Here is a 12,412-nt window from a genome sequence, read left to right on the forward strand (position 1 = left end):
TCTCTAAGCCTGGTGTTGTGTGGCGGCGCACACCCTGAGAACGCATGACACCAAAGACGACCTAACCAAGGTCTTCCCTTGAAGTTCCATTCGTACTGAGACGCAGGCAGGCCCTTGTACAGTCCAGCCCAGGGAGGTGTTCATTGCTACAACTTTGTCACAATCTTTATTTCTGACGACTTCTCCGACGAGGATTGCCCACATCTGATCGAATCCGACTAATAAACTTATGTTGTCACGTGACCTATCATCAGGAAAGCAGCGTTTTTTTCTGCAAGATATTTTCCGTAATTTTTCAGTTCTTGAAGAAATTGCAAATCCTTTGGAGTGGCACGGATATCGTTGCAGATAACAGGAACAACGACGGCCTTGAGCTCAAATTCCCGCATGTCATGCTTAGATCGCATTCGAAGACCTACGATCTTGTATCTCGACGATGCACGGCATCTCTATGCACGGCATCCTGGCATGCACGGAATGCACGATGCACGGCATCCCTATGTGCATGCCTATCACTACCAAAGGTGGCCATGCCGAGGGCTACCTCGTCGACAACAGGCAGACGCAAATTACTTCCCAAGGACTCTATCAGAAAAGTCCGGTCGCTCCCGCCATCGATAACACCTCGAACTTCTCGGCATTTTCTCTCTCCAACTGTCCAACGAAAAGTCTGCTATGGAACGTCGTCTATAGCGAACGAACCGCGATGCTCCGTTGACGCATTGTGCGCCAGGTCTGTGCTCTCGTTCGCTGTCTTGAGCAAGAGCATGTCATGTGCACAGGAGTGACATGCTTTCCATTGCAGCCTGGACAAGTAATGCGAACCCTGCAGTCTTTCACTCGATGACCTTTTATCGTGCATCGGAAACACCCATGATCCTTTGATAATATACTGGCCTTCTCCTCCCATGGTATCTCGGTTGAACAAGTTTGAGTCTTGTGTGGTTTCTTGCAGAAGAGGCATTCGCCTTTTGTTGAAGACGATAGAGTTGAAGCAGAATGCAAGGCTGCTGCAGACGGCACCGTCCTACTCTGTCCACCCTTGGGACCTCCTTCTTGCTGATCACTCCGTTTATCGTGGAGGGAGTGCTCACGGCTCTCTACTTCGATTTTCAAGAACTCCGTAAACTTCTTCGAGTCATTTTCTGCAGAAAATGTGGTTTGAGTACCAACATCAGCTGCAACCCTTTGAGATCGATTGTTGGCGTGAAGTCGGTTGACGGTTATATTCCACGGTCATCTGACGAGACAGGGCCTGTGTCAACATCTCCGTCAGCAAAGCCGCATATAATGCTTGTTCAACTCCGATAGCCTGTAGGCTCCGTAAATGAACTTCAATGTGGTCATAGAGTCTTCGGAGACCACGGACGTCATCGACCGAATGCACAACAGGTAACTGACGCATCTTCTTAAGGTGCGTCTGGCGAATCTGTTGGACGTCCGCGAAACGATCATGAAGAAGGTGAACAGCACCAACATAGCATGAGACACTCGTCGGCATTTTCCCCTTCCGGCACCCGCAGCTTCCTTTCTGCCTCTCGACGCTCATTCGCAGCCGGCCGCGACACCAGAGCAAAGTGCTCGCCTGCCGGTTTCGGCAGTCGCGGCCGCCAACGCTACGGCACGCATTAGTCGGCGTCTCGGCAGTTTTCACGGCAGTCCTCACGGGTACGCAGCATCACTTCCTGGGACCCTACGAGCTCTCGCTCCCGTGCCGGTTGCGGCATCCCAGGCCACGACTCTGACGCCCGACGATTCGCCCTTCATCTGTCTCGCTCATCGAGAGCTTCTCGCAACGGGTATTGTGCCGTTCCATGAATACGTCCAGTAGTGCGCGTCGTCCACGGTCACTTTAGCTCTCTCCCTCCAGTATAGACGAGATTCTTTCATCTTTCTTATCGCCGCTCCGCGTCTGAGGGGGGAGCACTGTAGAGGGCCGTGGACAACGACGAAGATGGCCACGCGCCTGGAGCACCTGCCTCAGTTCCACCGGCGCGGCCATGGAGATAGGCCACCGTCATGGCCTCTCCGTGGCATACCATCATCGCCGGTCGGGGCTCATGTAGAGGAAGACCACTCTCCTCTACACCAGCAGTGGCAGACGCTGCCAACCCCGTCAGGTGACGACGTAGATAGTGAAATTTGCGGAAGGAGTCAAGTTGGAATTATCATGAATCGTGACCTTGAATTGCTCCCAAAATGCAGTCCACTTGTTGAGATCTGCATCAAAGGGCGTTATCGTAAGGTACGGTAGCTTTGGACCTCTAGGCCTAGACCCAGATTGTTGGCGCGTGTCGCTCAAGGTTTCACCCGAAGCTGACGGCTCCTCCTAATGGCCAGACTCCCTTTGGCATACAAGGCACTGGGTAAGAGGGTACGCTTGTTGATGGTACCCAAAGTCATGCTGAAGACTAGGAGGTGGTGGCTTAAAACTGTACCACTGACTGTGCTGTCAGAAATTTTCTCTGGGTTTTGCGGCAAACTTCTGAGACGAATGTGGGCACAGTTCCCTTCGAAGTCTACCCAAGACCCCATACTAACCCCTCCTGTCCCGCAGGTCTTGCTGATGTCCTCTAGATCGATGTCTGTACGCCGCTCATAGCCACAGTAGCTTCAGGGAATAAAAAAGCTCCCGACGTTTACGACACTAGAGGCTAGAGCTATAATCATGAGTGACACCACAGGGGTCAGTATGTGGATCAATTTTACTGAACCGAAGGGTTCTTTGATGTTCTAGAACAAACTTCACCACAAAGCACATGCACTCTATTTCATCGGACCGCGCGCGTCTGGGAAACTTGCACCCTGCCGCCAAGAGTGCCTAACGTCCCCAGTCAGGTTCGAAACCGCAGTCTTGTGGTCAGCTGATACCCCGAGACCGGCGCCAAAGTTCCTTTCGTTTTCAGATGGTTGTTGGCGCTTGCCTTGTTATTGCTGCTGGCGAACCGCTTCATTCGTCAACAACACATAGGGTCATTAAAGGTAAAATAAATAATGGTAAAAATGAAAGAAAATTGTGTTTTGCCTGTGCCGCTGATGCAACTGACAAGACGGGTAAAGGCACGTGTCTCTCTACTATGGAGATATTAACCAAAAGGATGAATATACATTTTAGGTCTTCCTGGTATGTTCTAATGTGGTACAATTCAAGGGTCCCTTCCTGTACAGTTTCCTTTGGTGGGAGGGCTGGATCTTCACTTCCTGTCAAAGTGTTGTTCAAGGTCTATGAGTCTTTTGCTGTCAAGGTCTCGTTCAGGTCCATGGGGGACTTCCTTGAGCAAAATGGGAATGTACACTTGAGCTAGTGTAGATTAGATAGGGGTAACGTCTCCTCGTATCCGAGCAAAATAACAGAAACACACAGAGTGCAGACAACGATCCATACGGCACAAGGCTTCCTTGCTGCTCGTTACAATGAACTGCAGTGCATACAATACAAATGTATGGTGAGGAAGATCAAGTAAGGAAACGAAGCGAAAACATCGTGACTTTACTTTTGTACAGCGTGATGTGATATGGTTTCAATGCCATAGTGAACTCTCAACTAAAGACTATGGTGGCGCTTCATGTACACTTCGTTACCTGCAAGCAGCCGCTGCTGCCCTAACAGACGACATTACGCCCTGCGACATTCCATTTTAAGATCTCAGGCTATGTCTAAAAAGAAGCATCAACAGACACTGGCAGAGCTTTTGGAACCAACAGTCAAGCAATAAGTTACACTCTTCCATCTACACCCAATCGACTGTGTGAGGTGCTACCTTGTCGGCTCCGCCTGGGACGCACCTTCTTAACACACGGATATCTCGGTCTTACGGGAAGAAAATCCTCCCCAATGCTGTCCCTGTGGGGAACAGCTCTCAATCTTTCACATCCTCATTGTATGCTCAGCACATCAGCATATTATTCAACATCATTTTGTTTTATTCTATAGAATTCTATATTCTACTATTTATTGTTTTATTCTTACCACTGCAGCCGGCATTTTTGATGGGTGATGAAAGTTTTGTACCCTTTGAAAAGGCCTACATGTTTTTTTTAGAGATACGGGGTTTTTAAAGGATCTGTGATTTTAATTACTAACCCAGCATTGATCCCAATTTTAGTAAACACACAAATTTTACCTAGGTAAGAATTCCAGTAGTAGTATTTGGCGCGTTATGGCCGTAGTAGCTAATGCGCCAGAACAAAAAAACAAATCAAATCAAAATCATTATCTCTAAAACAGGCACGCTGACCACTCCATTTGTGGCGAAATGACGCCATCTTTACCGTTTTTTTTTATCGTAACTTTCGAAGGAAAGTAATGAATTCCAGCGCCCGTGGACATCAATAAGGTATTTAACGAACCAATCTTCTGCCGTTACGACCACATATCTACCAGCTCTGACAGATTTCTCATGGGGCAGTATGGCAGCGTTTAACGTTCTAGCGCTAACATGGAGTGCACATACTGCAAGTACTCAATGATAATGATAAGGCTGACAGTAGATTGTTGAAACCGGCCGTGTGTGGAGAATGTTTAGGCTTTCGCTAGGTGACAATATGGTCACAGCTGCACTTATGTATAATATATTTCAAGACCTACCTCCTCTGTATAAAAAGGGCCATCGAATGCTCGCTTCCTTGTTCAAAAGGTCCCTGTCAATGCACGCGAGTCTGACAATGAATCACCTTGCACTGTCACTGCCGTTCAAGTGGATGTGTTGACACACATGACGAAACGCCACTCAGGTTCACGACAGACTGCCACAAAACTTCTAGCGAGCTCGGAGAGCAAGAACATCGAATTAACGTCCTCGAGTTCAAAAAGCGCGCTAAAGACGAACTCGCATGGCTGGCATTGCTAAGTCAGGAAACCGTTCCTCGTAATAGAATTCCAAGTGAACGTTTTTTCTAATTTCTTGCCTTGTTCTTGGTAATGTCACGGCAAGCATCACCTCCAGTAAGGCGGAAGCAGACGAAATCGCGTGCGTACAAGAACCAATCGCAACCACAGAAGATCTCGTGGCTCTGACGTCAGAGCCTGCCGCCGGAGTTTGTTCAAGCGTTTGTGTCTGTCTATCTATGACACGTAAAAAGTAGTTGATCAACACTCGTGCAACAGGACGAGGCAACCCAGCTGCCGTGCAAACGAAATCGGTTTCTCGAGTTCGAGGAATCACATGCAACGAAGTGGACAGGGTTGCCTCAAAACCACCAACCATCACGTAGTAGAATGAACGATATGAGGACTACAGTAACAATACAATAAACAATTTGTTTCTCTTGTCTCCTGTATTTCTTATGTAGGAGCACTTTATCTGGGACGACGAAGGATAAGGAGAGGCCTTTTGTAGGGGGGGGGGGGATATGTTTAATACAAAGTAAAAAAAAAGAGAGAAGGGAAAGATTTGTAGGATTCTGAGAGCTGTTGTGTTCTATGTGCTCCATTGTGTTCCATTGTGCGAGCAAAAATTGCACCACGAATTGCGCGGATCAATCGCCTACTCCCGGGGTGTCAAGCGGATTTGCCTCATTAATGGAAGCTTACCTGACTTCTGCGAAAGCAAGGCCCTTTTCGCACAGTGCACAGCCCTGCAATCTGAGTCTATTTTTCTTGCACTGCATAGGTCACGCTCTGCACATTGCCACATAGCCACCTTATAGGATTCATCCAAATCAATACATACTGTACACCACAGTACTCGTTTTTTTTTTACGTAGCCTCTATATACACAAGTTAGTACGCTACCGTACTCACCACCAGGAAACTTGAAAATGGTAGATATAATACTACAAAAAATTGTTATGTGGGCTTGTTGGTCGTAGTCCTTAAGGTCACTAAAACCAAAGTGACAACTCTGAAACACCGAACGGCAGCGAAACACACTGGGGGCGTATGAAAGTACGCCCCTTTCGGTACGCACCGATTCCAGATGCCCCAACCTTCCCGAATCACACCCAATTGAATCCCAATCCCTAACTTGCCCTACTTGAACCGAACATCTTTAACACTATTTTTCGGTTGTCCTCAGATACAAGCAAGGAAATTAGGTTTTTCGTTCAATTCTGGTTTGCCCAAAATAGCGATTTCTTTTTCTCATTTTCGATTCCGTTCTGTTCGACAGTGTGACTAAATCTTGATCAAAATGTAACCGTTTTACCAATTTCTGTGCCAACTTGTACCAACTTTACCAAACTGTGACACTGTCAAATGTGGCACTCTGAAACTGTGCAAATAAAAGTTACAATGTACCAAGTACTTTACTTTAGTAGTAGTATTTTACTTTACGTAGATTTACAACATGTTACTTTGTACTCTACTTGAAGTACAAGTGACGTCAGGTACTTTACTTTGTAAAATTCAGGGACACCTTGCTTATCACAGCACCATGTATTGAAAGATCAAGCATAGATCTCTCAATATTTTCTTACTTTTTCCAATCCAATCCAGCAATCAAGTAGAGATAGGGATGGATGGCAGGTGATTCACCATTGCTGTGCTTTATTTCACAGAGCTGTCCCATAAGAAAACAATCTCGATCTATCTCTCCAGCCCTATCGCACATTGTGAACATTGGAATGGTTGGGAACTAGTACCTGGTATGGGTAGAAGCTGGCTTGGGAAATCTCTGACGTTCCATAATAATCATTCAACCCAAGTTTTACACAGAACATCCACAACAAGTGTAATATGCCCAACACAAGAACCGTCGTTTTATGCTTGTCCGAGTTCTAACTCACCTCTTCTTCGCCTTCTCTTCTTCTGACCCGTCTGCACCCTACATAGGCTGGGTGCGCCTCAAGTTCTTCCCTCCTGGTATGGTACTTGCGCATATTTGCAACAGAGGCCAACTTAAGGCGATCTGCTTCGCCAAGGCAACCAATCGTCTTCAAGAAACCCTGTTTAGTGGCTCTTTGAACCGCACTAAAGGGACCTACACTCTAAGAAAAGAAGGAGTATTTTTACTCCTTTTGGGGACTAAATGCATTGCCACAAAAAATAGTCCCTTTCGGGAGTAAATGCGCGGAAGTAAATGAATGTTACAGAGTGGAGACTGCATTTCACGCTCTGCTGTAAGAGCCCCAAGTACATAATTCGTGTGCGTGCATGAAAATACTTTGAAGCAAACCGTCAACCATGATATATCGACTGATATAAAATCTTGTGCCATACGTAGTGCACAATTTGCGAAGAAAGATGCGCTAACTGTTTCTTACTCTGTGTGGCTGGAAAATGGCTACGTTGGCTGAGTTATACAGCCTTATGCCGTACAAATTGACCAAGGGCACATATTTACGCAGTCTGTTGCATTCAGGAGACCATTCGCAAAATTCAGTGACAATTTGCAGTCCTGGGGAGTAAATGTCGGGACTAAATGTCGGGTTAGGGGACTAAAATGGGGAGTAATTGCAGACTAGGGGAGTAGAACCTGCGATTACTCTCGGTTTTACTCATTTTTTTTCTTAGAGTGTAGAGGTGTTGAACGAGGATCGGGTAATCCCTTATGGACCAAAACTTTGTCTCCGACTTGGACGTGGGGGATGTTCGTATTGCGTCGTCTGTCGAAGCGCTTCTTCACGGCAAGTCGGTATCTCCGTTCTTCTTGTGGGTCCTTGCGTTTTTCTGTGAGCCTTCAGCCGTCAGCAATTCCCAGATCGTGGTCCTTTCGGAGTAGGGGCGTTGGCCGATGAAAAGCGAAGTAAGGTGTGCAGCCAACTGTGTTGCTATGTGACCGATTATGATGGTGGGTGGCTGCTCCCAGGGAGGGACGCCATCCTCCAGGAAAGTCGTGATACATATGAATGTACTGATTTATATCCCCCATTGCCCGCTCTGTCATACCGTTTGCCGCAGGATGGTAGGGTGCTGTAAACCTAATTCGCATTCCTCTTCCTCGAGCCCGTGTTTGCATGCGTTTGGAGGCAAAGCCCAGTCCATTGTCCCAGACAATGACCTTTTTGGGCGCAAATATATTTCTCTCAAGCAGCTTGATGACGCTGTTGGTGTCCTCACCTCCCGCGCGTGTGCACACGATTCGTGTGGCCTCGTCGACGGCCAGCAAGAATGACTGAGTCCTTTGCACCCCTCCGACTTCTTTCGGAGCTCAGCAAAATCTAAATGAACCACTTCGAACGGTACTGTCGAATGGTGAGGCAAGGCCATCATGTCTGGTCGTCGGCGATATTTGGCTTTGTGTATTTGGCACTTTTTACTTTAAAAGTACTTTAAAATTCCTCATTCTAAAATAGTGTATAATCTGACTCAATGGAACACTTGTCGTGCATTTTCCATGTAAAACTCGGGTTGGACTCTCAACACCCGAAACGTTTAGCGACACACCCCTAAATTTTTTTCCTGTGCACTCCCAACATTGTAGGGAATTTGCTATCGCCCAGTTTTTTTTGTGTTTTTTTTTGCAACATCCTCACAGATTTGAGTTTCTCGATAAGCTACTGTTGGGGACAGTAGATCTCTGATATCTCTGATATTCTCTAAATATTCTCTATATATTCTCTAAATATTCTCTAAATCTCTGATATTCCATACACTTCGCAGTGCTGGAAAGCTACTGTTAGTAGCTACCGTACTCGCACATTCCTGTGTCTGACTTTACTAGGGAGTGCTTCACTTTTCGTTCGGTGTGGCGATTTGTTGCCGCGTAGCTGACCAGGTAATAGAAGACAGTCGTCGAATCAGGTTGTCTGTTATGGGCGTACTACGGTCATTGCCGTTTTGTTGTGTACATGTCGCTACGTCAAACGCATACGTGTTAAAAAATAAAAAAATTCATTCGTGAGGGCTTCCCCAAGAAGCGTGCACAACTGGACGTGGAGTATCACGAAACAAGCAGATGCAACGATTTCGCATAGCGAAAAATATGGGACTCAGGCTCGTGCTTATTGTAGAAGTCCCATGTGTCTTCTTGGTAGCTTGCATTTGTTTGTTTGTTTTTGATGTCGACTCCACCCCGAAATCTAAGAAGAAGCCTAGCCCGCAAAAATAACAATAACATTTTGCTTACTTTAACAAAAATAAAAAATACATTATGGCGGCTATTTCACGAAAATCTCGGAGCTGTATAATGCCTGACACAATCGGGGAACTTTCCTTTGGTATAATTACCATCGAAATATCGGTCACGGGCTGGCTAATAAGTCGCACATTTTTCATATGCTCATTCATTAGACACAAAGTCTAACTATTAAAGTTTACGGCGCACGTTATCAGCACTTGTGCCGTATTAATCGAGACCCCTTCAACGGAACAGTATTAAAGAAAAAGAACAAGGTGACCCGTCCACACTTTTCAAGTAAGTAATTGGCATCAGTTTAGGCTAAGGTCGGGCAAAATGAGGCACGGGGAAGACGTGACATTTTTTGCTCGGCGCCGCCTGTCTCAGAGACGCTTTGCTCCATGTGCTTGAAACTTTACTCATATGTGGCTCTGCATGTCCGCTTTATTGACCGTGAGTATTGTCCGGATTGGTGTATGCGTTGAACAGAAAATAAAGATCGGTTACTCCTGGCTGGAGTGTAAGGGCCCGCCAAAAAGGCACGATTTTCTGTAGTCCTCTTTCTTGTCATCTGTGCAAGAGCGTTTTGCAGGCTTATTCTGTCAGTGTAGGTCCACATTGTTGTTATGTATTACAAGTGTTGCCACTAGCAGCTGTACAATTGTTAAGAAGTGGCGCCACCACAGTTTATGTACCTGGCTCCCCAGGTTCCCGGAGGCAGTGCGTACTTGGCACGTGCGTGAAAAAAGGCATCTTATGGTGACCCCACGGAGCGAGCGTGGCTACAACATAACATGGTGTCAGAAGTGGGGTTCCATCGTATACACCATTGCTTTATTCATCCATCTAGATACATACAAAATGTGGGCACTCTTCGTTTCCCGGTGTTGAACAAAAAAAAAAAAAGAATTCATCCGATGATATGCACGGGGCAAGACTAGACAATAGACCTCTACCTGTTTGTAAACAAATGACGTCATAATTTTCGACAGCGCCACGAGTTTGGTAGAGTTGGACTACGTTCAAAGCTAGTGACGAACAAGGTCGCGCCCGAAAGCCATGGGCTTGAGGGGATTACGATGGTCTCTGAAAAGGACGCGACCTTCGGTCCCACTTTTCTTTCAATAGGAGGCAGCGAACAATTGCCCATTCATGGAACCCAGCTCTCCCCTTCCGATCTGTTTTGGTTTCGGTGTGTCTACCAACGTCACGATGACGTTTCTCGCGCAGAGGTTTATTTAATATAATTTAAATTTAGTGTAATTTCGAAACGGATAAGTCAACCATAAGGTGACTTTATGGTTTTTCCTCATATATATCTTTTTTGCATATTGCCTGGGGTTTTCCAGCAAATTTCCCTGTTTCTAGATTATTTCCAGCAAAGCAGAAGCACACGCAAGAGAGAGTTCCTGACCGGTTACAGAAATTGTTCGTAAACTTCGCATTTCTGTAACCGGTCTGGAGCAAAGATTACTTCATTCACATAATCCCCTCCACACTATAACAAAGCGGCCATTCCCTTCTGCCATACAGGCCTGAACGGACCCCTTGCTCCCACCCGGGCTGTTGACCCACGATTCGCATGAACCTTTGAAGGAGCATTAAATGGTATCTAACATGACCAAAAACTGCTGTCATCTTGTAAAGGAGTATGTGAAAAGCATTCCCACAAAATATTTCTGTCCTAAGTTGTTCCATCACGGTACAAGTAATTCGGAAAATCGCTGCCGCAGTGACAGGCCGGAGCGCTCCAACTGCAGGCCGCACCCACTCTACTGTGACGTTGGTGGTAGAGAGCCCCTCATTCGTTCGTAGGAAAAACCGTCTGCTACGAACATTGCGAGCGGTTTCTTGTTGACTTCTATTCTTTATATGATTTATATCACGTTTTCTAACAAAAACAAAGCGTAGCATATGCAGCCTGAGAAAATAAGATTACGATCACAAGAATAATATATCCGTGGCTTTTGTGCAATCTCAGAATTCACAGTGGCAGAAAGCAAGCGATGGTGGCGGTATCGTGGCGCCACCTGTTAGCCACTGAACCAATTGCGCGGTCAAAACGGTCGCACAGGCTGCACACTGTCGGGAAGCACAGGGTTTCCGCTGTACAAGCGCAGTTGATTTCGGGCAGCACCACTCGTTCTTCCTGTGGTATCTGCGGTCCCAAAAAATCGTGGTTGTGTCGTGGACACCCTTCAAACCCTCCGTTTCGGACATCACGTAGCCGGAGAACGCATGGCGTCTCCGAAGCGGTAGCAGACGCTCCGACCTGCACGATGTTGCTCACCTCGACCATGTGATTCCAGGTCCACGAGGAGCGTCTTTACCACTTGCATCACATAGTGACGCGCATGGTGGCGCTCATCACGTGCCTATCGTGAAGGCGAAGGAGGGTGTTTCGCGCACAGGAGGTTCGGGGAGCTATTGCAGGCGTCCCAATTTCGCTACGGTTGCACTAATTGTGGGAAAACTGTTTTCGGCCGCCTAATGCTACGTTCACACTACATCATCGAAAGCCGCGAACGCGGGGAACTCATTCACCGCTTTATGGCATTCGCGACCCTCTCGTTCACACTGTGTTCCGAACGCCGGTACTACTGGCACCACCGTACTCCGCTACAAAAACTGATCAGTTTCATTCTTCTGTACTGTACTCAAGCTCCATACGTGTAATACTTAAAATGTCGTTGTGATACATCAGAATAACAATTGCCAAATACGTATTTATTGCGTTTTATACAGCAACCTGGAAAGCGATGCCCGCTTCGAGCAGCAGACGACGTGAATCTACACATGTCTCAACACCGTCGACACACTTACTTCCTCGTCTTCTTTAAGCAGCTGCTATGATGCGGTCTTCATATCTACGTTTCCGCTGCTCTTGCGTTTGCTGTCGTACAACATGTAGCTCTACCTTAGAGTCTTGATTAGAATTTCGTAGACCAGGTTACGCACCTGCCATGTTTGTTGTCTACGCCGCTGTACTCCCGTCCCAGCATTCTCGCTCGCGGAGCGCGCTGATTGGTCCAGACTCGCGTCTTTCCCGGCACTGCCATCAAAAGTAGAAGCGATCTCTACTCTCGCGCTGCGGCTTTCGGCACCTTCGCGGCGTCCGCAGGATTCACGGATTGCTGTGTGAACGTGACAAGTTCACCGGCGTCCCCGTCGTTCGCGACATTCGCGGCGTTCACTGACGTAGTGTGAACGTAGCATAAAATTCCATACTGACCAAGAACAGAAACAAAGTTTTGGGCCTCTAGACTGCTCCTTTAACACGTCATAAGTAACCTTTTAACCTTCTAAATACCATGCCAATGGTGAGGACGGTGCCCAGAAGAATAACAGTCTCTGTTCGACATATCGGCGGCTCTCGTCCTGAGGGAATTCCCTTCATATATCGGGTGATTGTT

General features: G+C 46.9%; 1 long non-coding RNA gene across 1 annotated transcript in view; it reads right to left on the reverse strand.

Annotated features, from left to right (window-relative positions):
- The window catches only part of LOC135391791 (uncharacterized), a 45,020-nt gene that overhangs the window by 19,179 nt on the left and 13,429 nt on the right, over positions 1-12,412 (reverse strand). The gene's annotated exons all lie outside the window — the stretch shown is intronic.

Source organism: Ornithodoros turicata, chromosome 4 (assembly GCF_037126465.1).
Source record: "Ornithodoros turicata isolate Travis chromosome 4, ASM3712646v1, whole genome shotgun sequence".
In the NCBI taxonomy this organism is placed as follows: domain Eukaryota; kingdom Metazoa; phylum Arthropoda; class Arachnida; order Ixodida; family Argasidae; genus Ornithodoros; species Ornithodoros turicata.